Consider the following 16,618-nt stretch of genomic DNA (forward strand, 5'->3'; position numbering starts at 1 on the left):
TTTTATTATATATAAACAGGGGCGTTACCATTACACCTAGAGGCTCTGCTCTCTCTGTAACTGCCGCGCCCTCTGCACTTTAACATGGCCCGGTGGGATGACATTTTCACTGCCAGGCCCTGTCAAAGTAGACAGGTAGAGGTAGTTGCAGAGACAGCAGAGCCTCTAGGTGTAATGGTAACACCCTTGTTGCTCCTAGAGGATCATTCAATCATATATTGAAATATTCATTTTTTTTCTCAATAATGCAGGCATATACAGTCCTGATCAAAAGTTTAGGACCACTTGAAAAATGGCAAAAAATCATATTTAGCATGGCTGGATCTTAACAAGGTTCCAAGTAGAGCTTCAACATGCAACAAGAAGAAATGGGAGTGAGACAAAACATTTTTTGAGCATTTAATTTAATGAAAACAACAAATAAACTGAAACAGGCTGTTTCTCAGCTGATCAAAAGTTTAGGATCACACCTCCAAAAAAAAAAATAAACCCCACCCAAAACAGAAATCCAACTTCCAAACATGAACTCAGTAATGAGTAGCTCCACCGTTATTGTTTATCACTTCAAAAATTTGTTTCGGCATGCTTGATGCAAGCGTTTCCATGAGGTGAGTGGGAGCATTTCTCCAAGTGGTGAAGACGGCCCCACAAAGGCCATCTACAGTCTGGAACTGTTGTCCATTTTTGTAAACTTCCCTTGCCATCCAAAGGTTCTCAATTGGATTTAGATCAGGGGAACACGCAGGATGGGCCAAAAGAGTGATGTTATTCTCCTGGAAGAAGTCCCTTGTCCTGCGGGCATTGTGTACTGTAGCCTTGTCCTGTTGAAAAACCCAGTCGTTACCACACAGACGAGGGCCCTCAGTCATGAGGAATGCTCTCTGCAACATCTGGACATAGCCAGCGGCCATCAAGGTTACATTTTTTCTCATCAGAGAATAAAACTTTCTTCCACCTTTGAATGTCCCATGTTTGGTGCTCTCTTGCAAAGTCCAAACGAGCAGTTCTGTGGCGTTCAAGGAGACGAGGTCTTTGAAGACTTTTTTGCTTTTGAAGCCCTTCAGTATCAGATGCCGTCTGATGGTTATGGGGCTGCAGTCAGCACCAGTAAGGGCCTTAATTTAGGTCGAAGGTTTGTTCAGTGTCTTGACGGACAGCCAATTGGATCCTCCGGCTCAGTGCTGATGAAATTTTTGGGGTCTTCCACTTGACTTTTTTGTTCCATAACCCTCAGGATCATTTAAGAATTTAAGAAATTCTAAATGACTGTCTTACTGCGTCCCACCTCAGCAGCGATGGCATGCTTTGAGAGACCCTGCTTATGCAGTTCAACAACCGGACCACGTTCAAAAAGGGAGAGTTTTTTTGCCTTTGAATACCTGACAGAAAATGACAATGAATCCACATCTTTGCACAGATTTGGCCTTTTAAAGGCATGTGGTCCTAAACTTTTGATCAGCTGAAAAACAGCCTGTTTCAGTTTATTCGTTGTTTTCATTAAATTGAATGCTCAAAAAATGTTTTGTCTCACTCACATTTCTTCTTGTTGCATGTTGAACCTCTACTTGGAACCTTGTTAAGATCCAGCCATGCTAAATATGATTTTCAAGTGATCTTAAACTTTTGATCAGGACTGTATGAACATAAGCCCAACACAGACCGGCACTGATAGGTGGCTTTAACGCTGCCCTAGCCATTTTACAGGCAAAGACAGAGCTAAAGCATGTCCATTAGTGCCAGTGACATCACCGGGCTCACTTCCAGGCTGAAGCCACCCCCAAATAGTATCCCCAGTACTAATAAGGCCTCCCTATAGGGCACCTCTTATAATCTATAAGGCACTTCTATAGAGCCCTCAGTAGTAGTAATGCCCTCCACCACTGCCCACAGTATTTATAATGTTCCCTGCAGTGCCCCCTGTAATTATAATATCTCCTGCCGTACCCCCAGGAGTTATAATCTTCTCTGTAGTGCCCCCATAAATCATAACATAACTTCTATAACATACAGTCCCATGTAAAAAACATATCTTTCTTATAGTCTTCTATAACATACAGTCCTATGTAACTGACACCCCTCCCCTCCTCCCTTCGGCCCCTTTAACATACAGTCCCATTTAAATAACATATTTCCCTCCCACTAAGCAGGGAGGAGGTATAATGGGGAGAACCACATCTTCCAGAATTAAGAAATAATAGTGCCCCCATAGTAATAGTGCTCCTCAAAGTCCCACCAATAGTAAATCCCTTCTAGAATGCCCTCATTAGTAATACTGCCCCCTACACTGCCCCACATTAAGTAATATGCCCCCACACTGCCTCACATTAAGTAATTTGCCCCCCACACTGCCCCACATTAGGTCATATGCCCCCCACACTGCCCCACATTATGTAATTTGCCCCCACACTGGAGACAATGGGCCCCTACACAGAGGAAGGGGGGAGTATACTTATTTAAAATGTAACTTTTAATATAGTCTAGAAGTGACAGAATAATAGGACTCACTACACATAATAGACATACAGTACATATACGGATCAGACCAACCTAATGGTGCCTAGCAGGTATAGATGAAAACTTCTGCTCCGTCTGTGAGGACGCAAACAGTCTTACCAGACCCTTTGTAGATAATGGGAGAGGTTCCTTGATGACTGGAGGCAGGAGACACTGGGTGTATGCCGGGCGGGAATAGGTGCTTCTGCTGTGTAGCCGGGTAGGTCAGACAGTAGGATTGGTCCTATATAACCCTATCAAGGTGAAGGGGGTTATTATGCTTCTACCTGTCTACACAGAGCACTCGCCTTTGAAAAGGCGACCCCGTCCGGTAGCCTGTCCCTGTAGTGGACCTGAACCCTAGAACTACAGATAGTTTACCAGTGATAGATAGATGATGATACTTCCAGTGGTCTCCCGACGTGGCACGTTTCTGACCGTCTTGTACAGGACTACCCCTCCTGTGCTACACTGCATCCCACCCTGGGATAGCAGAACACAAGCCTCTACAGCTTGTTCTTTTCCCCAGTGTCTAATCAGCCTAAGGTCAGATACCTGCGGCTATCCTGTTACCTCCTGCAGTCGTTCCCCTGAAGAAGTCACGGCAGAAACGTGCCACATCGGGAGACCACTGGAAGTATCATCATCTATCTATCACTAGTAAACTATCTGTAGTTCTAGGGTTCAGGTCCACTACAGGGAGAGGCTACCGGACGGGGTCGCCTTTTCAAAGGCGAGTGCTCTGTGTAGACACGGTAGAAGCATAATAGCCCCCTTCACCTTGATAGGGTTATATAGGACCAATCCTACTGTCTGACCTACCCGGCTACACAGCAGAAGCACCTATTCCAGCCCGGCACACACCCAGTGTCTCCTGCCTCCAGTCATCAAGGAACCTTTCCCATTATCTACAAAGGGTCTGGTAAGACTGTTCGCGTCCTCACAGACGGAGCTGAATTTTTCATCTATACCAGCTAGGCACCATTAAGTTGGTCTTATCCGTGTATGTCTATTATGTGTAATGAGTCCTATTATTCTGTCACTTCTAGACTATATTAAAAGTTACATTTTAAATAAGTATACTCCCCCCTTCCTCTGTGTAGGGGCCCATTGTCTGCTCGTCACTTCGGAGTGTTTTCATAGCCTGTATTGCTTCAGTGCTCTGATCAATCTTTGCTTGCCCCCACACTGCCCCACATTAAGTAATTAGCCCCCCACACTGCCCCACATTAAGTAATTTGCCCCCCACACTATCTCACATTATGTAATTTGTCCCCCCACACTGCCCCACATTAAGTAATTTGCCCCCCACACTGCCCCACATTATGTTGTTTGCCCCCCACACTGCCCTCCATTATGTAATTTTCACCCCACTAAGGCTACTTTCACACTACCGTTCAGAACGGATCCGTCTGCATTAAAACTTAGAAAATTTTCTAAGTGTGAAAGTAGCCTGAGCGGATCCGTTCAGACTTTACATTGTAAGTCAATGGGGAACGGATCCGCTTGAAGATTGAGCCATATGGTGTCATCTTCAAGCGGATCCGTCCCCATTGACTTACATTGTAAGTCTGGACGGATCCGCTCGCCTCCGCACGGCCAGGCGGACACCCAAACACTGCAAGCAGCGTTCAGGTGTCCGCTCACTGAGCGGAGCGGAGGCTGAGCGCTGGCAGGCGGATGCATTCTCAATGGATCCGCCTCCATTGAGAATGCATTGCGGCCGGGCGGCTGCGTTCAGGACCGCTCGTGAGCTCCTTCAAACGGAGCTCACGAGCGGACACCTGAACGCTAGTGTGAAACTAGCCTAAGTAATTTTGCCACCACACTGCCCTCCATTATGTAATTTGCCCGCCACTAAGTAATTTGCCCCCACACTGCCCTCCATTATGTAATTTGCCCGCCACTAAGTAATTTGCCCCCACACTGCCCTCCATTATGTAATTTGCCCCCCACTAAGTAATCTTTCCCCCAGACTGCCCTCCATTATGTAATTTGCCAGCCCCCCCACCCCTCCGTACTTGTGTCACTGATGATCCTGTACAGTCTAGTCTGTACTTGCCGGCTGGCTGCGCGAGCATGAGTTCACTAAGTTCAGTGTCTTCGGTGCGCAATCCCGTCCTGCGGCGCGTGATCCTGGGAGACCCACCTCGGGAGGTCACAGGTCTTGCAGGAATGCGCGCCGATGTGACCGAACTCATGCCCGCGCATGCTTGCAGCCGGCAAGTATAGGATCAGATGTCAGATCAGCGACACAAGTATGGGGCGGCTGGGTGCTAGTGGTATTGGGAACTTAAGTTGGGTCCGGCAGGTGACACCCCATCAGACTGGTGTCACCCGGTGCGGCCCGCACCTGCCGCACCGACCCACCTCGCAACACCACTGGCCGGCGGCGGCCAGACTCCAAAGCACCAGCGCCCCCAGGCAGAGTGCGCTCTACACGGTGGCCTACTCTGCTTATGGGTGGCGCCGGCCTTGCGCATGTGTACCGCCTCCTATGCTACATGCTAACTTTGTGGCGTCCCCGGTCGCCGTGCAGTGTCGCGCCAAAATTTTGCGTTTTAATTTTTCTTTCCTATTTTCCGTGAGCCATAACTTTTTTATTTTTCCGGTCACATAGCTGTATGAGGGACTATTTTTTGCGGGACAAGTTGTACTTTCTAATGCCACCATTAATTATGGCATAAAATGTTGTGGAAAGCGGTAAAAAAATTCCAAATGGGGTGGAATTGGAAAGAACCCATGCCCTTTATTCTCTGAGTCAATACGATTACAACAATACCCCATATGTATATTTCTAAATAGTGTAAAAATAAATGTAAACTTTGAGAATTATTATATTTTTTTTATATCACTATATTCTGACCCCCATAACTTTTTAGACTTATGTCTACTGAGCTGTTTAGGGGCTCATTTTTTGCGGAACAATCTGTACTTTTAATTGATACCATTTTGTATGCATGACTTTTTGATCACATTTTATAACATTTTTTTGGGTAAGAGAAGCAATGAAAAAATGGCAAATCAGCCATTTTGACCTTTTTTTCCATTACGCCATTCGCTGCATTGCGTTGCAATTTTTTTTTCTACTTTAATAATATGGGCATTTTTGGTCGCAGTGATACCCATAATGTTTATATTTATTGTTATTTAGGTATTTATTTTTTAATTATACGGAAAGGGGGGTGATTTAAACTTTTATATATTTTTTATATGTTTTTATGTATTTTATTTTTTGTGATCATTATGTGCCTCATATATGAGCTTATTACATTCATTTATTTTTTTTTAATTTTGGTTTATCAGGAATTTATTATTAGCTTATTTTGCTCATTTCTTATCCTGGCCTGCCACCTGGGGCCAAAATAAGAATTGCAGTTTAAATACTGTTCGTCTACTCAGTAAGGCTTACAGTATTCAACGCAACTACCTATGCCCGGATTGGACACACGGGACATAGGTAGGAAGCCTGGAGGCGCGAGCTTCCGGGTTTTTGCGCATTTAGGTGCCATGATCTCACTTGATCATGGCATCTAAAGCATTTCATTACCGCGATCGGCATTATTGCCGGTCATGGTAATTAGCCGCAGGTCTCTGCTGTACGAAACAGCAGAGATCTGCCGGCCATAACACCTGATGCACGTGCAAGCGGGCGTCATGTTTACACATCGCACCAGCCACATACATGTACGGCGCTGGTAGCCTAAGGGTTAAGAGGCAACCTTTGCATGGTGAGTGGGCCTTTGCCTTTTGATCAAAATGTACACTAATGCCTCAAGTTTGCAAGTAGCATAGTATGCTGTACATGTGCGCTAAGTAGCGCTGTTTTCTGCTAAGTAGCAGTTATGAGATCAAAGCATATCATGTGGGGCACAGTGGGCATTACTACTGAGAAGGGGACACAATGGGCATTATGACTATGAAGGGTGCATAGAGGGCATTACTACTATGAAGGGGGCACAATGGGCATTACTGCTATGAAGGGGGCACAATGGGCATTACTCCTGTGAAGGGGCATGGCGGGCATTACTCCTGTGAAGGGGGTGGGCATAACTGTTATGGGGCACAAAGTGGGCCTTATTACTGTGAAGGGGGCACAATGGGCATTACTACTGTGAAGGGGCACAGAGGGCATTACTACTGTTATGCGGGCACAGTGAGGGCATAACTACTCTGAAGGGGCAATACGAAAATCCTAGTTGATCACAGCACTCTGTCTATTCTGGCTGGTGTGGGTGCTCGTCAGGGGTTTGTTCGAGGCTCCACCTCCTGGAACTCAATTCGTGTCAAACAATTCAGACAGCACTCCAATTTTGGTAATGCTTAATAGGTTTTTATTGGTCGGACATGGTGGTACACAAAGCAACGTTTCGGGCACATAGGATGCCCTTCGTCAGGCTGATGTACAAAAACAGAAAAATAGGTACATGTAAATATACGGCAATTGAAGGAACATGATTAACAACAGTTTACATGATTGGTAATAAAACACATATCAACGTGACGGATCATGTCATAGATCCATGGATTTCATCAATGGATTTCACCGGTAGGCATTTATCCGCATTTCATGAGTACATGTTCATCCATAGATTAATACATTTCATCAATGAATATCATCAATGATACCATCAATAATTCCATCAATAATTTCATCAATAATTAATAATTTCATCAATAGTTCTCATCAGTAATTCTCATCACTAAATCTGATCGGTTAATCTCAACAATACCTCTATCACATAGTACATCTAGTTGACAGAGTCAAGAGCGACCACCAGGGGGCACTGTGATGCTGAAACATAATTTACAAAACAATAGTGGAGGGATAGAGCTTTGTAGAAGGTAAAGCAAATTTTGAACAAAGGTTCAAGACACAAAAGAGAGGTAAGATTCTACATAAGAAAGGCCTGTGGTGATGGGGATAAAAAACTGGCTTACCAGAAACGTGTCCACTGGACCGAGGGAAGAGACGGCGCTAGTGGGGCATACTGGGCGCCATGTTAAATAGGCAGAGAGTGATCCTCATTGGCGCAGGCGCACAGGGCCGCCAATGGCAGCATGCGCATGTCCAGACAAGAGTCCCATCGTATTTTTGATTTTGAATCCCTCATTCCAAGGGGCCTCAATGCCGAATTAGAGTTATTTGGTTTTCTCTGAAGTATGGGGGGCGAGTCGGGTGGTGACGCAGGATCAGAGTCCGGCTGTTTAACAGCACTCTGTTCCTCCCTCCCTTGCTCTCCTCCCCTATCATTTGGAGTCCAACTCTGGTATGGCGGTTGACGTATGGTGTGTGCGAACTTGAAACTCGATATTCATACCCTCTAGATGATATTTGGACTTTTTTAATAAAAAAAACGCATCGATAACGCAGACAAAACGCATATGTGTTTTTGATGCGTTTTTTAGATTTTTGATGTTCTTATGCTTTATATATACATTTGTATATAATTTTTATACATATTCTTAATATATTTGTGTATTTTGTATGTGCAGATCATTATTGATAGTTATTTATTAATGTTGATTTTAGTTTGATGATGATTTGACCCAAGTATTCAAGTGCTCACAAAAACATGTAAAGTGCAATTGAAGCCTTTTTTTCAAGTCTATACCTATTAGGTTAGAATGTGGACTGGAAAAAGTACACGATTCTGGATCGAATGTTCCATGGTTTCAATTAGCCTAGTTCCACCCACACTTCGCCTCTGGAGAGGTATAAAAGGTTACTAAGTGCTCACTGTTACCACCACTGAGGAAGGGGTGTATACCCTGAAACGCGTCTGGTTCTGTTGGGACAGTGAGCCTTTTCCCACTTGCCAGGATCTATCCACGGGATTCGTCTGTGTCTGCGATTATTGCTCCTGTATGGACTATCCAAGTCACTTTGGACTGTGCTGGATCCTCGAAGTGGGGGCGCTGGAATACATAATCCAGGATCGCAGGGAGCATCTGACATCATACCGCTGTGAAGCCGTGGAGTCACGTGAGACGTCACGTTGGAGACCCCATACCACGTGGGACGCCGCGTTGGGTAAGAACGGCAGGAGAATCGAGCGGAGTATCCAGCGTGTGACGGAGTGTGGTAAGGTATATCCTCCACTACCTTGACTACCTGAGTATCCTGCTGGGGAAACGGGATGTATCCCAGCTGTTTGGGACATTATAAAGTGCGGACTTAGCATTGCCTACAAGAGGTCAAAACAGTGTGCTTTTCCATCTGGTTCTATTAGAGCCCACCGCTGGGCCATAGACAAGGACTGACTTCCACATTACCGTCATCCGTTGCAATCATCTGGTATTGGGTCTATATGTTTCTAATGTCCAGATCCATCTGAAACATTGTTTTATTGTATATGATTTTATTGTATATTGTATGAATTGGTCCACCATATTAAATATCTGATAGATATATACAGTGCTTGTCGTCATTTCCCGAATTTGGAGTGCCCCTCATCATCTTTGCTATTTCTATTTTGTCTCTCATGCGTTCTGGGTGGACCGGGAGGTGAGCACCCTGATCCATTTGGTTTGTAGGAGCAGCCGCTTTTTTTCCATTTTTTATTAATAGCCCTATGATAACTGCCCGCAGAACGTGCATTGGGCGGGGACGGAGATTGGGGGGCCCAGCGAATCGACTGGCAGAAGAGAGGATTAGGCGGGTACGGCCAGAAGTCTCAGGCCTGCGATATGCGCAGGCGCACTGAGGCACTGGACATGCGTGGGGGCCATATTGGATTAGGGCAAGAAAGCCCACAATGAGAAATGTGACGCGCGCAGCGTACTCGGGCTAGGGAACCTAGAATAAGGAATAAGCCATATCAAACGAGGGTGCAATGAGGCACTGGACATGCGTGGGGGCCATATTGGATTAGGGCAAGAAAGCCCACAATGAGAAATATGATGCGCGCAACGTGCTCGGGTTAGGGAACCTAGAATAAAGAATAAGTCATATCAAACCAGGGCGGAAGCCAGCCATATCAAACCAGGGCTGGACTAAAGACTAAGACATCTCGAACCAGGGTAAAGGCATAAAGGTGACGGACCTTAAAAAATGGGATAGATCATATCATCACTGGTCAGTGACCTATAGGTGACAAACATAGAATGCTGATTATATATATCACAGGCTTAGTTAGTACTCGTGCGATATAATTCACAATTCTCTCAGAGCAACATGCATGGACCATGGGGCATGCTTCACGGGTGTCGCCACCCGTTATTAGACGGCTCAGGCCCTGTGGGAAAAAACTGAAAAATGTATATTAGATGAAGGTCATACAAGAAGAAATACATTAGATGGTGGTTATACAGGAAAGGATTTTTTAGGCATAATTCCCATTAATCAACACAATAATGCTTGTTAAAGGGAACCTGTCACCAGTTTTATGGTGTCCTAACTAAGGGCAACATAAATAAGTGACTGATTCTCTTAGCAAAATGCTGGGTCACTTTCTTTAATTGACCCAGTCAATCTGCCTACCTGCTGCTGATTGACAGTTTTTTTCCATATGAATCAGCAGCAGGTGGGCAGGGGAGTGGCTATATCTCTGAATTAAAAAAACGCTGGACTTAGTGATGTCACGCTGGACTCCAATCAGCTCATTAGCATGCAGCATGTGACATCTTTGTGTGTATATTATGAGGTAACCATCTGTCACACCGGTAAGTGAATACATCTAAGGTACTTTTTAGTAGTTAATGATTGTATGTAATTAGTTAGATTATAATCAAATATCCACATGACAGGTTCCCTTTAAGTCCATTGGGTTGCAAGGTGTTCAGACGACGGATCCATGACATCTCTCTCTCCTGTAACTGCAGCTCACTGTTCCCACCTCGTCTTGGGGGGGGTATCCAGTCAATGATCCGGAAATGCAATTAACTGACGGCATGTTTGTATTCCATAAAATGTTGAACCAAGGGGGCATCTGTTTTATGGGTCCGTATGTTGGATTTGTGTTGGGAGATGCGATCTTTAATTTTTTGGGTAGTCTCACCAACATATCCCAATCCGCATGGATATTTAATTAGGTAAATAACATAACTGGTAAGACATGAGAAGTGTCCTTTATTCAAAACGGTGGAGCCTTTGGTAACGTTGCCACATTGTGCACAGGATAGGCATGGGTATGTACCCTTGTTGATGGTACCCGTGATCGTGCTTTGTACAGTGTTCCTTTTGTTGGAGCCAAGGTTGGACCTGACTAGTTTGTCCCTGATGTTTCTTGCCCTTTTATAGGACATAAGAGGTTTCTCAGAAAAGATATTGGGGAAATTACTTGACAGGATGCCCCAATGTTTATATACAGTATTCTTAATATCCTGACTCAAGTGGGAGAATGTAGTGACATATGGGATGCGCGTGTTCTTGTGATCATGTTTGCGGACTCTGGGTGTCAGTAGATCGGATCTGGAGAGATCCTTTGTTCTATTAAGATGTTCCTGAAGAACATGATTAGGAACCCTCTCACGAGGAATTTGTCGGACATGGCCGACAATCGAAAGTCTATAACACTTGTGTCGGACACTATACATTTCACCCTCATAAGTTGTGAGTGGGGAAGGGAACGTGTTAAACCTAAAGGGTGGAAGGAGTTAAATCTTAAAAGGCTATTTTTGACTGTGGGTTTGGTGTATAGATCTGTTGCCAGGGTGTTGTCCCTTACCTTGACAAGGACATCCAAAAAGGAGATTTCGGTGTCACTGCAGTCCAGGGAGAGAGAGATGGATTCCGTGCCCAAGTTGATGGTTTGGTGAAAAATGATCAAATCCTCTTTTGTGCCCTGCCAAATACAAAAAATGGCATCAATATATCTAAACCAGCATTACACATGTTGGCGGAACATCTGGTTGGGATATACTATCTGTTCTTCAAAACGATTCATGTACAGGACAGCAAATGTAGGCGCCACATTACAACCCATAGCTGTCCCGGAGATTTGTAGTTAAAATTGATCTTCAAAAAGGAAATTATTCAGTTTCAGTACAAAGGATAACAAGGATAAGATGAGCTCTTGTTCATCAGTGGAGAATTCAGCCTGTTGATGTATAGAATCCCTAACACATTCAATACCTTCCTCTGTAGGGACATTCGTATAAAGGCTGATGACATCCATGGTGACGAGGAGGCAATCCTTATCAATATGCATTTCCCGAATTTTATTCAGGAAATCGGTGGTATCCTGGATGTAGGATTCACCTTTTTGGGCGTATGGGCGAAGGAGGTTATCGAGCATCTTGGCGCCTGGCTGAAAAATGGAATCACACCTAGAGACAATGGGTCTGCCGGGGGGGTGTTCCCTATTTTTGTGAACTTTAGTTAATGTGTAGATGACAGGAACACGGGGATGTCTGTGAAGGGGGTGGGCATAACTGTTATGTGGCACAGAGTAGGCCTAATTACTGTGAAGGGGGCACAATGGGCATTACTACTGTGAAGGGGCACAGAGGGCATTACTACTGTTATGAGGGCACAGACAGGGCATTACGACTGTGAAGGGGGCACAGATATGGCATTACTACTGTGAAAGGGACACAGAGAGGGCATAACTACTGTGAGGGGGGCACAATGAAGGGATACGTACTTTAAGGGACACAATGTGGGCATAACTACTGTGAAAGTTGTACAGTGAGGGCATAAATACTGTGAGGGGGCACAGTGTGGGCATAACTACCGTGAGGGGGCACTATATAAGCATAACTACTGTGAGGGGACACATATCTGGACAAAACTACTGTGAAGGTTGTGCAATTAAAGCGATACTACTGTGAGCGGGTACAATTCTTTTCAAAGTATTGGGGGGGGGGTGCCAGTGAAAGGACCCAGTGGTTGGTACAATCATGCACACTGGCACAGTCTATGTATAGGTATATATAAAGAGAATAAGAATATTTTTAGGCAACTAGATTTTATATTTCCATTGGAAGAAAAGTATTTTATGTCCTTTCAGTTAATTTATAGACATTTCTGTGTTGGCCCCATAAGCCTTCATTTACTCACCTGATTTTTCCTCTTAAATTAACATCACTTACAAATTAGACGTTCTATTTAATGAACGATGAGATCAATTCCTTTGATGTTACATTAAAGTTAAAGGGCATCTGTCAGCAGATTTGTACCTATGGAACTGACTGACCTGTTACATGTGCGCTTGGCAGTTGAAGACATGTGTTGGTCCCATGTTCATATTGCTGAGAAAAATTATGTTTTAATATATGCAAATGAGTCTCTAGGAGCAATGAGGGTGTTGTCGTTACTCCTAGAGGCTCTGCTCTCTCTGCCACTACAACGCTCTATCCACTTTGATTGACAAGGTCAGGCAGTGAAAATGTCATCACACCTGGTCCTGACTTCTCTTAAATTCAATGAAAGTGCAGAGAGAGAAGAGCCTCTAGGTGTAACAACAACGCCCCCATTGCTCCTAGAGCTCATTTGCATATATTAAAACTTAATTTTTCTCAGCAATGGGGGCACATATGACCATGGGACCAACACAGATGACTTCAGCTGCCAAGTGCACATGTAACAGGTCAGCCAGTGTCATAGGTGCAAATCTGCTAACAGATGCGCTTTAAGGATATTTTTTACTTTTTTTACTGTCCAATGTTGTGAGCAGTACTTGTTCTTGGCTAAATATTGTGGTTGCATTTTGTGCCATGGATGTGGGTATTATTTATTGTATTGAACACGCAGTGACAACTAAACCACATGGTAGAAAAAGAGTTCCTTTGTGAATGTGGACAGAACAGGAAGTTATTACTGATATATTAAGTCTTTGTAACTAGTGACAATTTTTGAATGTAGACACTGCACATTTTGCATAATCTACTCTATTTTTTCTATGACTAAGATGGGCTAGTGTACATAGAGACAATTGGTATCATTTACCAAAACTGTCTAAAAATCTTAGTGATTTCACTGTGATCTGAGCATAGGGAGAGACGTGACAAGTGCTAGGGACAGTGTTCAAGAAGCCTTTAATTGTGGAATGATGGATAGGGAGAGTGGAGGGACAGTGGAGGGAGCTCATAGAGAGAGTTTTTACACACTGTAGGGAGAGCATAGGGAGAACATAGGGAGACTGCAGGGACAGTGCAGGCTGTAATCTGAAGCAATTCATAGGAGACATCAATCCCTATTTGCATGAATCTCTGTGTAGGGCACAAAGCTATCTAATTGAACAGTGTCCACCTTGTTTAATAGATAAGCAATTCTATTAAGCCTTGATTCTCACATTGGGGTGAATAAGCTATTTTTACTGTTATTGGCGTGTCCACCTTGTTTAATAGATAAGCAATTCTATTAGGCCTTGATTCGCAAATTGGGGTGAATAAGCTTTCTAATTTTACTGTTATTGGGATGTCCATTATAGTAACTGTTTCACTACCAGAAAGGACTAGCTATGCATATTGCTGCAAAGTCAGTGATGTACACCAAGATACACTCTCCCTGCAGGCCAGGTTATAGCTGATTTAACGCGCTTCATGACAAATTAACTTGGAATGAAGCACAGTTTTTGGGAAAATTCGGTGAAGCTTCCGGATTGAATTTCTGAAAACTTCACTCATCTCTAGTTAAAGGGAACCTGTCATCAACTTCATGCTGACCTCACTGAGGGCAGCATAAAATATTGACAGAAATACTAATCTCAGCGGTGTGTCACTCATGAGCTTACAGTAAGTGGTTACTGAGAACCAGCATCATAATCATTGCAGCCCAGGCCTTGAAAAGAGTCAAATCTACCTGAGAAGAGTCCTGGTTATTCCTAATCTCCTGCTCTCTCACCCATCTGCTGATGATGGTCAGTTCTCTCCTAGGGAGAAAGGGAGAAAACTAGGTAGAAGACTGTCAGTCATCAGCAGGTGGGCAGGGAGAGCAGGAATTTATGAATTACCTTGACTCTTCTCAGGTGGCCGTGACTCTTTTCCAGGCCCAGTCTGCAATGATTGTGATGTTGGTTCTCGGCAACCACTTATTTTTAACTTTTAAATGACAGATCGCTGAAATCATCTCACCTCTCTGTACTTTATACTGCCATTAGTATGGGCAGCATAAAGATGATGACAGGTTCCCTTTAGAGGGTTTGTCCAACCCCATGAGTTTTCTTTTACAAAACTGCTTACAATGGAATAAAACAAAAGAAGTAATACTTGCCTTTCATATCACCTGCTACTTCCCGTTAGCCTCTGTTTACCAGGCTCCAGCAATGGCATGACAACACATGCCACCACTGCAGCCAATCACTGGCTGTAGCAGTCAGATGTTGTGTCAATACACCATTGCTTGAACCGAGACTGTCTGGGGATCAAGGAAGCATTGGAACACGAGCGGTAGGGGATGCTCATCGACTGAGTGACCAGATAAGGAATTGGTAGCCAACTTGAGTAACATCCCACACTCTGTTCCTTTTGTTTAATGGGCCATTATTTGGAGATAAAAGCCTGGCTAGTGATGAGCGAATTTCTTCAAATATGATTCAGATTTCATTCAGCCAAATTAGTCAGGAGATTCAATTCAGGTCTAAATAAATTCATATATCAAGGGGAGAAACAGAACTGAATCGCACATCCACAATGCTATGCTTTGATCTAATTCAACTCGCTTCTCAGCGTAATATTAAAGTTTACAGCGCCCCATACTGCATTCTGTACAAGAGGCATTAGTGTACATTTTGATCAAAAGGCATAAGCCCACTCACCACGCCAAGGTCACCTCTTACAGTGGGACCTAATCTGACAAATAGGCACAGCACACTGCGGTGACAAAGCGGCACTGCCCTAGTGGGCGGCAGGACCCAGGAGTCAAACTGCAACCCTGCTATCTGACAATGCCACTCATGGAACTGGGTACCACCGACCCACCAGCACAGCGCCACAAAAACAAAGGCCACCACGCAGTACTGCACCATGTGAACAGTTGTCTAAACACAACATGTCCAATGCTATCAGGAACTGCGAGTCAATTGCCACTTCTATGCAGACTCTGCGGAATGAAAACCACCTGTGCCGAATGGGAGGAGTGCTGCTACCAGTAGTAAAGAAGGAAGATTAAACATTCATAAATCAAGGGGAGAAACAGAACTGGATCGCACATCCACAATGCTTTGATCTAATTCAACTCGCTTCTCAGCGCAATATTAAAGTGTACATGCCATGGGTGGCATTGTCAGATAGTAGGGTTCCTGTTTGACTCCTGGGTCCTGCCGCCTACTAGGGCAGTGCCGCTTTGTCACCGCAGTGTGCTGCGCCTATTTGTCAGAGTAGGTCCCACTCTAAGAGGTGACCTTGGCGTGGTGAGTGGGCTTATGCCTTTTGATCAAAATGTACACTAATGCCTCTTATACAACATGCAGTATAGGGGGCTGTACACTTTAAGATGGCGCTGAGAAGCGAGTTTGATTAGATCAAAGCATAGCGTTGTGGATGTCCGATCCAGTTCTGTTTTTCTCCCCTTGATATATCTAAATAAATTCAACCAGAATTTAAAGTGCTCCAATTGCCCTAAAAATTGCGGATGATATTCTGTGGTCTCTTAGGACTGTATGCAAATAATTTCAAGCTTTTAACGTCAAATCAGCATTAGTCATCTTAAAGTGACAGCGACATATACAGATGTAGTAGAGTTAACACACATGCTTTCTGAGACCTGTTATCTAAACCTAAATGTGTTAAAGCGGTTGTTCGAGTTATTTTTTTGTTCTTTGCATGTTTGCAACTAGGCAAATGAAAAGACTTTATAATTCACTTACTTTATCTCAAGTTGCTGGTTTCTCAGATTTCACTGAGGATCACATGACCTGTGATGTCAGCTTCTCTCTCTGCTCTGATAATGATTCGTGCACAAGCATGAGAGAGCTGTACACAAGACATACTGTGCTGGCCACGCCCCCCGTGCACTGCTGGCTGCTGCTGTCTGCTCTCTCCCTGGATTCTTAACCCCTTCAGCTGCACAGACTCAGAGCTGAAGGCTTTACTGAGTAGCTGCAGGCAGTGAGGAGACAAATGCTGGGCACGGGGCACAGAGGAGTTCTGCAGAGCATTGCACAACAGGTAGGGGGAAGATCCTGTGTGTATCAGCGGTGTCATTGTACAGCTGGGACCTGTAGTCCTACACATACAACAT

Source organism: Bufo bufo, chromosome 1, assembly GCF_905171765.1.
Source record: "Bufo bufo chromosome 1, aBufBuf1.1, whole genome shotgun sequence".
NCBI classification, from domain to species: domain Eukaryota; kingdom Metazoa; phylum Chordata; class Amphibia; order Anura; family Bufonidae; genus Bufo; species Bufo bufo.